The sequence below is a fragment of the Rhinatrema bivittatum genome, unplaced genomic scaffold (assembly GCF_901001135.1).
Source record: "Rhinatrema bivittatum unplaced genomic scaffold, aRhiBiv1.1, whole genome shotgun sequence".
Lineage (NCBI taxonomy): Eukaryota > Metazoa > Chordata > Amphibia > Gymnophiona > Rhinatrematidae > Rhinatrema > Rhinatrema bivittatum.
In genome coordinates, this window is record NW_021821058.1 from 30946 (window position 1) to 43543 (window position 12598).

Here is a 12598-nt window from a genome sequence, read left to right on the forward strand (position 1 = left end):
CAGGGGTGTTGTGATCTTCCTGCACACAGTGCCCTATCCCTAATACCAGGGGTGTTGTGATCTTCCTGCACAGTGTGCCCTATTCCTGATACCAGGAGTGTTGTGATCTTCCTGCATGCAGTGCCCTATCCCTGATACCGGGATGTGTGCAAGAAGATCACAACACCCCTGGTATCAGGAATAGGGCACTGTGTGCAGGAAGATCACAACACCCCTGGTATTAGGGATAGGGCACTGTGTGCAGGAAGATACAACACTCCTGGTATTAATAGGGATAGGGCACTGTGTACATGAAGATCACAACACCCCTGGTGGCAGGGTTAGGGCACTGTGTGCAAGAAGATCACAACACTCCTGGTATTAATAGGGATAGGGCACTGTGTGCAGGAAGATCACAACACCCTCGGTATCAGGAATAGGGCACTGTGTGCAGGAAGATCCCAACACCCCTGGTATTAGTGTTAGGGCACTGTGTGCAGGAAGATCACAACACTCCTGGTATTAATAGGGATAGGGCACTGTGTACATGAAGATCACAACACCCTGGTGCCAGGGTTAGGGCACTGTGTGCAGGAAGATCACAACACCCCTGGTATCAGGGTTAGGGCACAAGTTCTAGTCACATTGACTGATCACATTACTTTTTTTGTCAGGCTACCAACTGTTTCCATTTCCCATCCCCCATATATTGTCAGTGGGAACCTTGGTAACATGAATAAATAAGAGGGCAGCCAATAGGAATACATATTCATTCCTAAACTGACCTTAACTGGCCTGAAAAGTGTCAAATTGTATCATTTTCTGTTAGTGCGCACTAACGGGAGTTAGTGCGCACTAATCGGAAAAAATGATTTTTAACGATTTTTTAACTAAAAAATCCTGCCTAACACGATTTTCTTCTCCTGCCAGACGATTTCTATCGTTAAGACGATATGGAACACGATTCACATCCCTAGTGTTCTGTAGTGGGTTGGCTTCCCACAGAGTGGCAGTCGTATAATACTGCTCTAGTAGTGTAAGGAATGAACACTTGAGGTAAATTGGTGAATCCCTTGGCCAATGGCAGATGACAGCGCCCTCAAGATGATGTCCTGAGAGGGACCACCGGCTATGCTGGAATATGGAGACAGCTATGGTGCAGCCTCCCACCATGCTCCTTCCAGATTCCTACTAGGGTGCAAGCGCATGCACCACCCATGTCTTTATTTCAACCTTGGCGAGAACCTCGGGGGCATTCCCCCTTGCTGACATCATGCCATCCGGGTATATCAGCTACTCTAATTTTCTAGCTCATTGAGTTAGCAAGGACTCTATTCCTTCCTGTCTACACTATTCTGCTGCTTCCGTGATGCCGCTGGAAGCTCTCTCTCTGCCCTTCGGGGTAACTGCTAACCTGGGTACCCACTTCTCAGGGGCACTCTGCTTTATTTCAGGTGCCTTACAGGGTACAGGTACTCGCTCCTCGAGGGCCTGCTCTCACTGCCTCGGTGCCTCGGTGCCTGCTTCTACCTGGTGGAATTGCATATCTACAGCAAACACCTAGTGAGTACTCTAACTCTCAGTCTATCTCATCCACAGTACTTCCTTGCTGGGAAACCTGCTTCAGAACCATCCTATACCAACAGAGTGAGAAGGGCTCCCTCTGCCGAGGTCCCTGATACTGCAACTACCAGACTTCCTCACTACTGCCACCTCTGGTGGCTCTCTTCAAGCTGTACAATAAAGAACTAACTGTGTTTGTGCGTTCTGAGTCTAGCCTAGTACTATGGCTCCTCATGGGGCTCCTCCCCATGGGCGAGGTAATCTCCCACAGTACCCAAGGATCCACCCAAACACTACTTAACCATAACACATATATATCACAATTTGATGTTGGGTTCCCTCCAGCCACTGACGCCATTCTTAAAAGGCAAATTTTATGGCTAAGAGTTCCTTATCACCTATACTGTAATTCCTCTCGGCAGCTGAGAACTTCCGGGAAAAGTAGGAGCAAGGAAGTAACTTTCCTTTGTTAGAAACTTAGCTGAGGACAGCTCCCACAGCCAGGTAAGAAGCATCCACTACCACAACAAAGGGCATTGAGGGTGCAGGTGATGCAGGCAAGAGTCTAAAAGGAAAGCTTGTTTTAATTCTTCAAAGGCTTGGAAGGCCGCTGGCAACCAATCCTTGGCATTTGCTCCCTTTCTTGTGAAGGCCATGAGAGGAGAAACCTTTTTCGAGTATGTATCCCAAGTTTGTATCCCAAGAATGGTAGAGATTCTTGTTCAAACAGACATTTCTCCAACTTGGCAAACAAGCGGTTGTCCTGAAGTCATTGCAATACTTGCTTCACTTGCCGTCGATGAGTATTGAGGTCTTTGGAGTATACAAAGACGTCATCGATATAGATGATTACTGAAGAGTGAAGCATATCATGAAAGACCTCATTCATAAGGTTTGGAAAAACCTCTGGGGCATTACACAACCCGAAGGGCATGACAAGGTACTCGTAATGCCCATCACGAGTACTGAATACGGTTTTCCACTCATCACCTGGGCGGATTCGTACCAGGTTGTAGGCACCATGGAGATTGAGCTTGGTAAAGACGTGTAGGCGATCTAAGAGTTCCGGGATGAGTGGTAGTAGATATCTGTCCCAGTGGATAATGGCATTGAAACCACGATAATCTATGCAGGATCTGAGAGAACCATCCCTCTTAGCGACAAAAAAGAAGTCAGCTCCCGCCGGAGAGGTCAAGGGTCGGATAAAGCCATGATCCAAATTCTCCTGGATATAGTGGGACATGGCTTGTGTCTCTGGAAGGGACAGAGGGTAGACCCACCCTCTGGGAGGCATAGTGCCCGGTAACAAATCAATGGCACAATCAAAGGGGTGATGTTCCGGAAGACGTTCTGCCATCTCCTTGGAGAAGACATCCATGTATTCTGAGTACTGTGGTGGCAGAGACAGCGGAGTGGCGGGCAGAGGGATACACGGCCTAGCTAAAACTGGCAGACAAGAAGAAAAGCAGGTCGGACTCCAGGCAGCAATTTGAAGGGTGTCCCAGTTGATGATTGGAGAGTGCTTCTGGATCCAGGGTAAGCCCAAGACAATGGGGTGGATGGCCTTTCCCAGAACAAAAAAGGAGATCTCCTCAGTATGAAGAACCCCAGTGCAGAGGGTCACCAGAACCGTTGTGGACGAGACACAGCCTGGAAGTGGTGTACAGTGAATGGAAGATATCCATAGGGGTGGTGTGTGTGAGCAGTACCAGAAGCCACAGCTGTTGCACAAAGTCCACAAGGATGAAGTTTCCTCCTACCCCAGAGTCAATAATGGCCAAGGTGGAAAATGTCCTGCCAGGATACTCTAAGGAGACCGGAACAGTGCATTGAGTAGCAGGGTTCATGCAGCCTAGGGTCAGCTCCCTGATGGCGCCTAGGCTCTGGAGTTTTCCGGCCACTCGCTGCACTGGGCCAACAAGAGACCCTTGCCTCCACAGTAAAGGCAGAAGCCTAGCGAATGGTGGCGCTTCCTCTCCTCTGGAATGAGTGGGCTGCGACCGAGCTGCATGGGTTCCTCCTATCGGTTGGCCTGCGATTCAGGAGAGGGAACGAGCGGATGAGAGAAGGAGAGAGACAGTGGGCCCGGTCTCCGAGCAGGCTTGACTTCTCGGGCCGTTGCTGAAGCCGGCAGTCTATCCGCCCTGTGAGGTCTATTAAAGCCTTGAGATACTCTGGAAGATCCCGAGCGGCGAGTTCACCTTTTATTCGGGGAGACAAACCCTCAAGGTAAATACTTCTCAAGCTGTCCTCTCGCCAACCCAGCTCCGATGCCAGGGTGCAAAATTCGACTGCGTAGTCGACTAGAGTTCGCGCCCCCTGACGAAGATGAAGAAGTTCTGTAGCTGCAGTGGACTGCCAGGCCGGTTCGTTGAATACTAGCTTGAAAGCATGAACAAACTGCTGCATATCCCCAAGCAAGGGATCGCCTCGCTTTCATAGTGGTGAAACCCAGGCTAGAGCTTGACCATCCAAAAGAGACAATATGTATGTTGTCTTTATCTAGTCCAACGGGAACTGTGCCGGCTGTAGGGAAAACCGTATAAACCAGTGGTTCAAGAAGTCACAGCACTGCTTCAGATCCCCTGTGTAGCATGGCGGCGCAGGTAAGTGTAGTGATACGGCAGGTCCTGGAGCAGGAACCTAAGCTGGATGTAGATTTTCAGCAGAAGGGGTAGCGTTCAGGCAGTTAGCTAACCTCTCAATGGTAGCCGCCAAGATGTCTAGACAGTTTTGCTGCTGTTGCAGGCACTGGGCCATGCCTGGGATAGCCTGGAGGGCAGAGATGTCCGCCAGGTCCATGGCATTGGCAAATTGTTATGAACGTGGACCCTTGGAGTGGCTAGAGTGCTGGATGGGATCTGCTGGAGGAAGGCCTACGGCGGGACTCATAGCCAGAAGGCAGTACTGGACCAGGAGACGGGGCAGGACCTTCACTTATACCAGCCCTCATTCCCCGCAGATTGAGCCCTTGGGTACCGGGGTCGGCAGGACTTAGGCGTGGGTCTCCTGGCAAGGAAGAATCCAAAGAACAGTCCGGGTTGAGGCAGGCAGAAGCGTGGGAGAGGCGGAGACCGTCCAGAAGTCGTGGCAGGCGGCAGCGGTGCGAAACAGAGATCCAGGCCAAAAGTCGGGGCAGGCTAAAGACTAGCAAAATTATTGAAAAACCTGAAAAAAATTTTTTGGGGAAGAGTAGAAAGTTTCATATACAGTGTAGATGTCCCCGCACCAATATGTTATTGGTTATAATCATCAACCTCCTACCACCTCGTTGATATAGTGCGGAGAATAACAGGCATGACGCGGTGAAAAGGAAATAATTACGGCTATCCAATGCGAAGTAAAATTCTCTAGCGAGGCAAGAATCCTGCAAGGTTGGTAATTTCCAACATGAGACTCCCCTGAAGAAAGACGCAAGTCTGAAACACGAACGTGTTTGTGTCGGGATTTCATTTTATCAACCAAAGAAACCAACAGATTAGGAAGTCGCAAGGCATCCGCTTTAAATTGAACACTATCTTTGAAGATTACATTTGTCCTTTTCTGCAAATAGGTTAACATCTATTATACAACGGATGTCATTGAAACTACCGGGACTTTATTGCTAATACATTGCAACAATTTTTATTTTTTTTAAATCGCTGTCGGAGGTGGTAGGAGGTTGATGATTATAACCAATAACATATTGGTGCAGGGACACCTACACTGTATATGAAACCTTCTACTCTTCCCAAAAAATTTTTTTCAGGTTTTTTCAATAATTTTGAAAATCAACAGATCCACAGGGTGTAGGTATACGAAGTAATAATTGAAGTTTATAAAGAACATTTCCTTAGTAATTTATTTTAAAAACACTTCTCATACAGCGATAGAGCAGTCTTTCTGCTTTTGATTCGATTTGGATTTCAGTAGATCGCTGTCTTCAGTGGTGGTCACTTTGAATTTTTGTAAAGACTAGCAAAGTCAGAGGACGAGCCAAAGATCAGGACAGGCAGCAGATAGAGAGAACCAGAAGCCAAGCTGAAGTCAAACAAGGAAAACAAACCGAAGTAGAAACAGGAGCAGGACCAGGAACTCGGGAGCGGAGCAAGGCAGGAGCACAGAGTCAGGAGCGGAGCTGGAACAGGAACGTGAACTGGAGAATGCAGGAACAGCAACTAGAAACTCAGAGAGTCGGCCTGTTGCCAAGGCAGGGAACAAAGATCCAAGCTGGGCTTAAATAGCCGTGGCGTCTGATGTCATATTCGGGGGCCGGGCCGAGTTTTCCAACCATGGCCCCTTTAAATTCTGGCCCGATGCACGCGCGCGCGCATGCCTAAGGGGCAGAACCTGGAGCAGGAAGTCGGCGGTGTCTCCCTCATGGGGAGAACGCTGTGGGAAGGCCCTGCTGCGGCCCGAAGCTGTATGGAGAATGCTGTGGAGAGAATGCAAGCGGAGCAGAAGGTAAGAGGGGACCCGGCTGTGGCTCACAACAATAACCTGTTGTAACTTTTTGGAGTAACATCTACATGGGGGTATCCTGCACAGAGCGGAGTCAAAACGCTAAACAAAAGGGATGGGATAAATGCATGAAACAGCAATTACAATCCTAAACAAAATTCATGGGGATAACCGGCATGGAGCAGCAGTTACAAACCTAAATGCCTTGATGGGCAGACTGGGTGAACCATTTTGACCTTTATCTGCTGTCATTTTACTATGTTACTCTGATAAAAAGAGTAAATAATCAGGACCTGATTGTATTGTTATTAGTAGTATTTATTTTCCAACTTTTGAATATGAAAACCCCAAAGACAGTGTACAACAACAAATAAACATAACAGCTTAACTAAACAATAAGGGACAGATTTTCAAAGGCTCGGCGGTGAAGTCAAGCCCCGGGATGCGCGTAAGTCCCGGGGCTTTCCTAGGGGGGGTCATGTCGGGGGGCGTGTTGCGGCGGCGCATCATTTGGAAGCGGGGTCATGGGCGTGATTCTGGCCCGGGGGAGTTTCGGGGGCGTGGCCGAGGCCTCCAAAATGGCTCCCGGGCCTGGGAATCGCGCGCCGGTGGCCGGCCCGGTGCACGCAAGTTATGCCTGCTTCGGGCAGGCGTAGCTTGTACAACAAGAGGTAGGGGGGTTTTAGATAGGGCTGGGGGGGGGGTGGGTTAGGTAGGGGAAGGGAGGGGAAGGTGGGAGGAGGCGGAAGGAAAGTTTCCTCCAAGGCCGCTCCGATTCCAGAGCGGCCTCAGAGGGAAGGGAGGCAGGCTGCGCAGCTCAGCGCACGCAGGCTGATGATTTTGGGCAGGCTTGGCGCGCCGACCCAGGATTTTAATGGATATGCGCGGGTGCAGATTTATAAAATCTACCCCTAAGCATAAGAGCATAACAAAGGTCTAATATCTAAACTAGGCACATAGTAGGGATGTGAATCGTTTATCTGACGATTGAAAATATCGTCCGATATTTTCAATATCATCAGATATCGGGGGATCCCCGATAGCGATAGGAAACCCCACGATTAATTTAGTGGGTTTTCTTATCGTTATGGGGGGGTGGGGGTGGGAAGAAAGGACACAACCTAAAAACTCAACCTGACCCTTTAAAATGAGTTTGTTAGTATTCCCCCACCCTCCGGACCCCCCCCCAAAAAATTTTTTTTAAATACCTGGTGGTCTAGCGGGGGTCCCGGGAGTATTCTCCCGCGCTCGGGCTGTCAGCTGCCACTAATCATAATGGCGCCGATGGCCCTTTGCTCTTACCATGTGACAGGGGCTATCGGTGCCATTGGTCAGCCCCTGTCACATGGTAGGTGCACTGGATGGCCCGCACCATTTTTAAAGATGGTTCCTAATGTTCATGATGTTCCTGATGTTCCGTGTTCCAGTCCTGGTCCTGATGTCCTCATCTCCGGCTCTTTGTCCTGCTTCCAGGTTCCTTGCTTGTCCACCTTTCCTGGTGTGCCACTGTCGTGGTCCCATGAGGGGCTGTGTAGGGCGCTTCGTGGCACAAGCCCTGTCTTCATGTCTGCAGCACAAGTCTCTGGTAGGCTCCTTGTTTTTAATTCTGAGGTCTATTCCTGAATCCAAGTTATGAGTCTTGAATCCTGAGTCTTGAATCCTGAGTCTTGAATCCTGGGTCTTGAATCCTGTTCCCAGTCTTTGAAGTAACTTGTGCCTGCTTCCATCCATGCCCAAGACTCAAGCCAGAACCTGTTCTGTTTCAGCGTGGTCCGTGACCAGTCACGGATGGCTGTGTAGGGCACGCCTCGATGCAGGCCTCTCCTAAATCTTCAACATGCTTCTAGTTCCAAGTCTTCACTTTCTCGCCTGGAATCTGCTTCGTTTTCGGCGTGGTCCATGACCAGCCATGGGTGGCTGTGTAGGGCGCGCTGCGGTGCAGTACTCACCTTGTACTAGTGCCTGAACTCTGAATCGCCTGAGTCTTCCAAGTATCCTGGATCCTTGTCCGAGTCTTCCAAGGATCCTGAAACCTCGTCTGACTCTTCCAAATTCCTTGAGTCCTTGCCCGAGACTTCCAAGTATCCTGAAACCTTGTCTGAGTCTACCAAGTTCCACGTATCCTCATCTGAGTCTTCCGAGTCCTGAGTTCAAAGTCTTGTCTTGTTCCTGCCCTCAGCCTCCGACTGGCCTCACACACTCATTGTTCCTAAGTGGCAGGTCCAGAAGGGCTACCGAGTGCCGGAGGGCTACTCTTGAGACCAGCATTGCGTTGCTGGGTCTCAACAGTGCGTGCAGGTCCAGTGAAGGGCTGAGTCTGCCTTGTTCCAGTTCCTGATGTTCCATGCCTTGATCCTGGTCCAGTCTTGTTCCAGCTCCAACCTGTGCCTGAACACGTTCACCTCCCACTGGGAGTGTCTTGGGGCTCCTCCCTGAGCCGCGCCGTGGCCCAAGGGCTCACATCTCTCTGAGCAAGTGACCGCCCCTCCACGCACGCAATGCTATTATCAGATCTTTTGAATTATTTTGTCAAAATTTGATAATGGAGGCATCAAAAGAGAACCTTATCCAGCCTGGAAATGTGTAGAAGTACACCTGTCTTGCAGGTAGCAAGGTCGATTTTCACTTAAGGCCTTGAAGATCAGATTCCAGGTTTTGAATTTGGTCCTATAGGGGATTGGTAGCCAATGCTGAGTTCAAAAAAGGTTTGGATAAGTTCTTGGAGGGGAAGTCCATTAATGGCTATTAATCAAATTTACTTAGGGAATAGCCACTGCTATTAATTGCATCAGTGGCATGGGATCTTCTTAGTGTTTGGGTAATTGCCAGGTTTTTGTGGCCTGGTTTGGCCTCTGTTGGAAACAGGATGCTGGGCTTGATGGACCCTTGGTCTGACCCAGCATGGCAATTTCTTATGTTCTTATGTTCTAATGCTGTTTTTGTAGATCAATGTATATGGTCTTACCACCTCTGTCATTCATGCTGTGGTATTGTGAATTAGCTTGACTTGATGCAGACCCTTTGCTGTCAATGTTTTAAAAGAGCATTATAGTAATCCAACTTGGAGATTATTATGCATGGACTACTATGACTAGGTTCGTCTTCTAAGTGAAAGCTTGAGTATTCTTAGTTGGCGTAAGCTGAAAAAAGAGCTTTAAAATATTGTCTGGATTTGGTAAGCACGGTTATTTCTGAATTTAGGATGACTTTGAAGTTCCTGACCTGTAATTTTAGGGGTAGCTCACAGTTTATGAATGGAATTTTCAGGTCTTGGACCTACCTATTTATATTTTGGGTTTAGAAGGAATTGGTTGCTATTTATTCAATCTGGATCTCTGTGAAACACGTAGCTAATTTTCTTATGGGTATTTATGTGGCTGGGTTAATTGATAATGCTAACTAAGCATTATTCATGTAAATACAGAGGTTGATATTCAAAAGCTTTCTCCAACTAATTTTTAGAGTTAGCCAGACCAAACCAGAAATATGAATATTTACCACACTGACTGACTAAATATTCTCTGGGAAACTCATTACTCACACACAATTTAGCAAAATAAAGAAAAATAGTGCTGAGTACATGGTTGAATTTTAGCCAGTGTGGGCTGATATTCATTATCATCCAGATAAAGTTAGCCAGGCAAGCCTGGTTAGAAATTTGATAACTTCATCTGGATAAATTGATGAGGATTATTCAGAGCAACATTTAGAGAGAGTACACCTTTAAAACAAGTGCGCGCCCATATGCATGCTCAGAAGGACACAAACTCATATGCGTTTGTATTTTAAAAAGAGCACCAAATTATGTGCACTTCATGGAAAATGCAGAATCATTTACACATATACTATCCATGTATAGTCATGCACATAACAAAGGTCTTGCACTCATGTGCATGAGCACTTTATGTAATGGCTTCAGGGACATGCAACTTCCAGATGCTCAGTGGTGTGACTTCAAAAAAATGCCTTCTTCAGCCTAGTAGCCAAATTTCACCACCAGGGATATCCAATGCCTAGTGTCACACTGGGGCGTAGGTCACAGCCCCTGTTTTGGGCCGTGGCTAGGTGAGGCCCTGCCCTTGGGTCTATGCCTAGGCCCGATGCATTCATTTAAAATGAATGCAACAAATAAGGTTCTTTTTATTTGTGAGAGCCCTTAAATTGTTTCAGCCCCCCCCCCTTGAATGAAATAAATTCCCCTTTTCCTTCGCTTTTTACGCATTTATTTTACACAAATGCACATCACTACTCACCATGACGGTGCAGATTATAGTCCTTAGGCTGCAATTATACTAAGCAGACTCCTAAATCTGAGTTCCCACCCTCCCTACTTCCCTGACATTTTTTATTTTTTGGTTAAATTGTTTGCTCCCTAGCTTGCTCCTCACATGTCCTTTTTATGTTCTAAATTGTTGTAAATATTTAAAAATAATTATCTTTGTTTTTATCAGTTAATTAACATTTTTAATATTTGGAATATTTTGTATGTGTGTACCTATGTTCTGATAACTTCCATGGCTTTTCTGGTTTGGGAATGTCTATGATGGCAGTTCATCCACTTTCTTTTCTGGCTTAAAAGGTTGAGCAGCAGCCCCTTCCCTCAGGTTCCTCCTCTCCCCAATTTCTCATCTTGCCTTGCTGGGACCAGAAGGGGAATAGGGTTATATTGTGGCACAAACTAGAAATGGTAGACCATACACACCAGTGAAAGCTTTCACATTAGTCAGAAACTTTGGAGGAAGTGAATAGCTGTCAGTGCCACAAATTCAGCTAATATTGGGTGTGCTGGCTACATGTTTATTCGGCTAGCATAACGTCCCTGCTCCCTGTCAGTGACCGCAATGTTGAGGGTGAGTGAGGAAGGAGAGTAAATCTGGGGAAGGGGGTGCAGAATGAGATAAGGAATCAGAGGGAAATGAGAAAAGAAGAGCAGGTCATGGTCATTCAGTGATTTTAGTCATGGGAGAGAGTAGAAGAAATTGGATTGGGAAGGGTGGTGAAATGACCGAGAAGACAAAGTGAAAACAGAAGGGAGAGCAGGGAATTGCAGATCTGGAATATGGGTAAACGCTTAGGGGCAGATTTTAAAAGGGTATGACCAGGGCTTTGTGAAAGGGGTGGGGCGGGGGCTCCGGCACAGTGGCCAGGCCAGGGGATCACGAGCCAGCAGCCAGAGGCAAGCGTAACTTACAAAATAAAGGTAGGGGGAGGATTTAGGTAGGGCTGGGGGGGCGGGTTAGATAGGGGAGCGAGGGGAAGGTGGGGGTGGCCTCGGAGGGAATGGGGAAAGCCATCGGGGCTCCCCTAGGGCTCGGCGCACGCAAGGTGCACTAGTGTGCACCCCCTTGCGCGCGCTGACCCTGGATTTTATAACAAAGCTGTGTCCCATCAAACCATGTATATCTAAATGTTTTGAGATTTTATTGTTTATAACAGTTTCCATGATTTTTCACGGCACTGAAGTCAGGCTCACCAGTCTATAGTTTCTTGGATCACACCTGGATCCCTTTCTAAATATAGGGGTTACACTGGTCATCTTCCATTCTTCCGGTACATCGGATTATTTTAATGATAGGTTACAAATTAACTGAAAAAGGTCTGAAATTTAATTTTTTAGTTCTTTCAGAACTCTGAGGTGTATACCATGTGATCCAGGTGATTTACCACTCTTCAGTTTGTCAATCAGGTCTACCACAACTTCCATGTTTACCATAGTTTGGTTCAGTTGATCTGAATCATCAGCCATGAAAACCTTCTCTGGAATGGGCATCTCTCCAACATCCTCTTCAGTGAACACTGAAGCAAAGAAATCATTTAATCTTTCCACAATGGCCTTATATTCTCTAACTGCCCCTTTAACCACTTGATCATCCAAGGGTCCAACCAACTCCCTCATAGGCTTTCTGCTTTGGATATTTTTTAAATAGTTTTATTGTGAGTTTTTGATTTTATGGCCAACTTTTTTCAAATTCTCTCTTAGCCTGTCTTATCAATATCTTACATTTAACTTGCCACTGCTTATGCTTTATTCTATTGTCTTCTGATGGATACTTTTGGCTAAAATAGCCTGTTTCACTTCACCTTTTTCCCATGCCAGTAATCATTGTGCCTTCCTTCCACCTTTCTTAATGAGTAGAATACATCTGGACTGTGCTTTTAGGATGGTATTTTTTAACAATGTCTACGCCTGTTGTACACTTTTTACTTTTTTAGATGCACCTTTCAGTTTTTTCTATTTTTCCCATTTTATCAAAGCTCTCCTTTTGAAAGTTTAGCACTAGAGTCATGGATTTACTTATTATCGCTCCCTGTGACATAGAGAGGGCAAAGGCGATCGGCGCCATTTTGAAACCAGTCCAGCAGCACCGGCACCGAGGGTATGATTGAAGGGATGGCTCCCAGACCCCCCGCTAGACCACCAGGTACATGTAAAAGGTTTTTGGGGGGGTCGGGAGGGTGGAAGAAGCAAAGGGGTAATTTGTAAAGGGTCGGGGTGGGGTTTTTTTTATCGGGCCATCGGCGCCATTTTTATCAGTGGTAGCCAAAATGGCGCCGATGGCCCGAGAGCGGGAGATCGCGCCGGGACCCCCCCCCCCCTCCACTGGACCACCAGGTA

At 47.3% G+C, this 12598-nt stretch overlaps 1 pseudogene; it reads left to right on the top strand.

The window, feature by feature from the left end:
* The first annotated feature begins 2491 nt into the window (after positions 1-2491).
* The window catches only part of LOC115082413, a 34723-nt pseudogene continuing 24616 nt past the window's right edge, over positions 2492-12598 (top strand).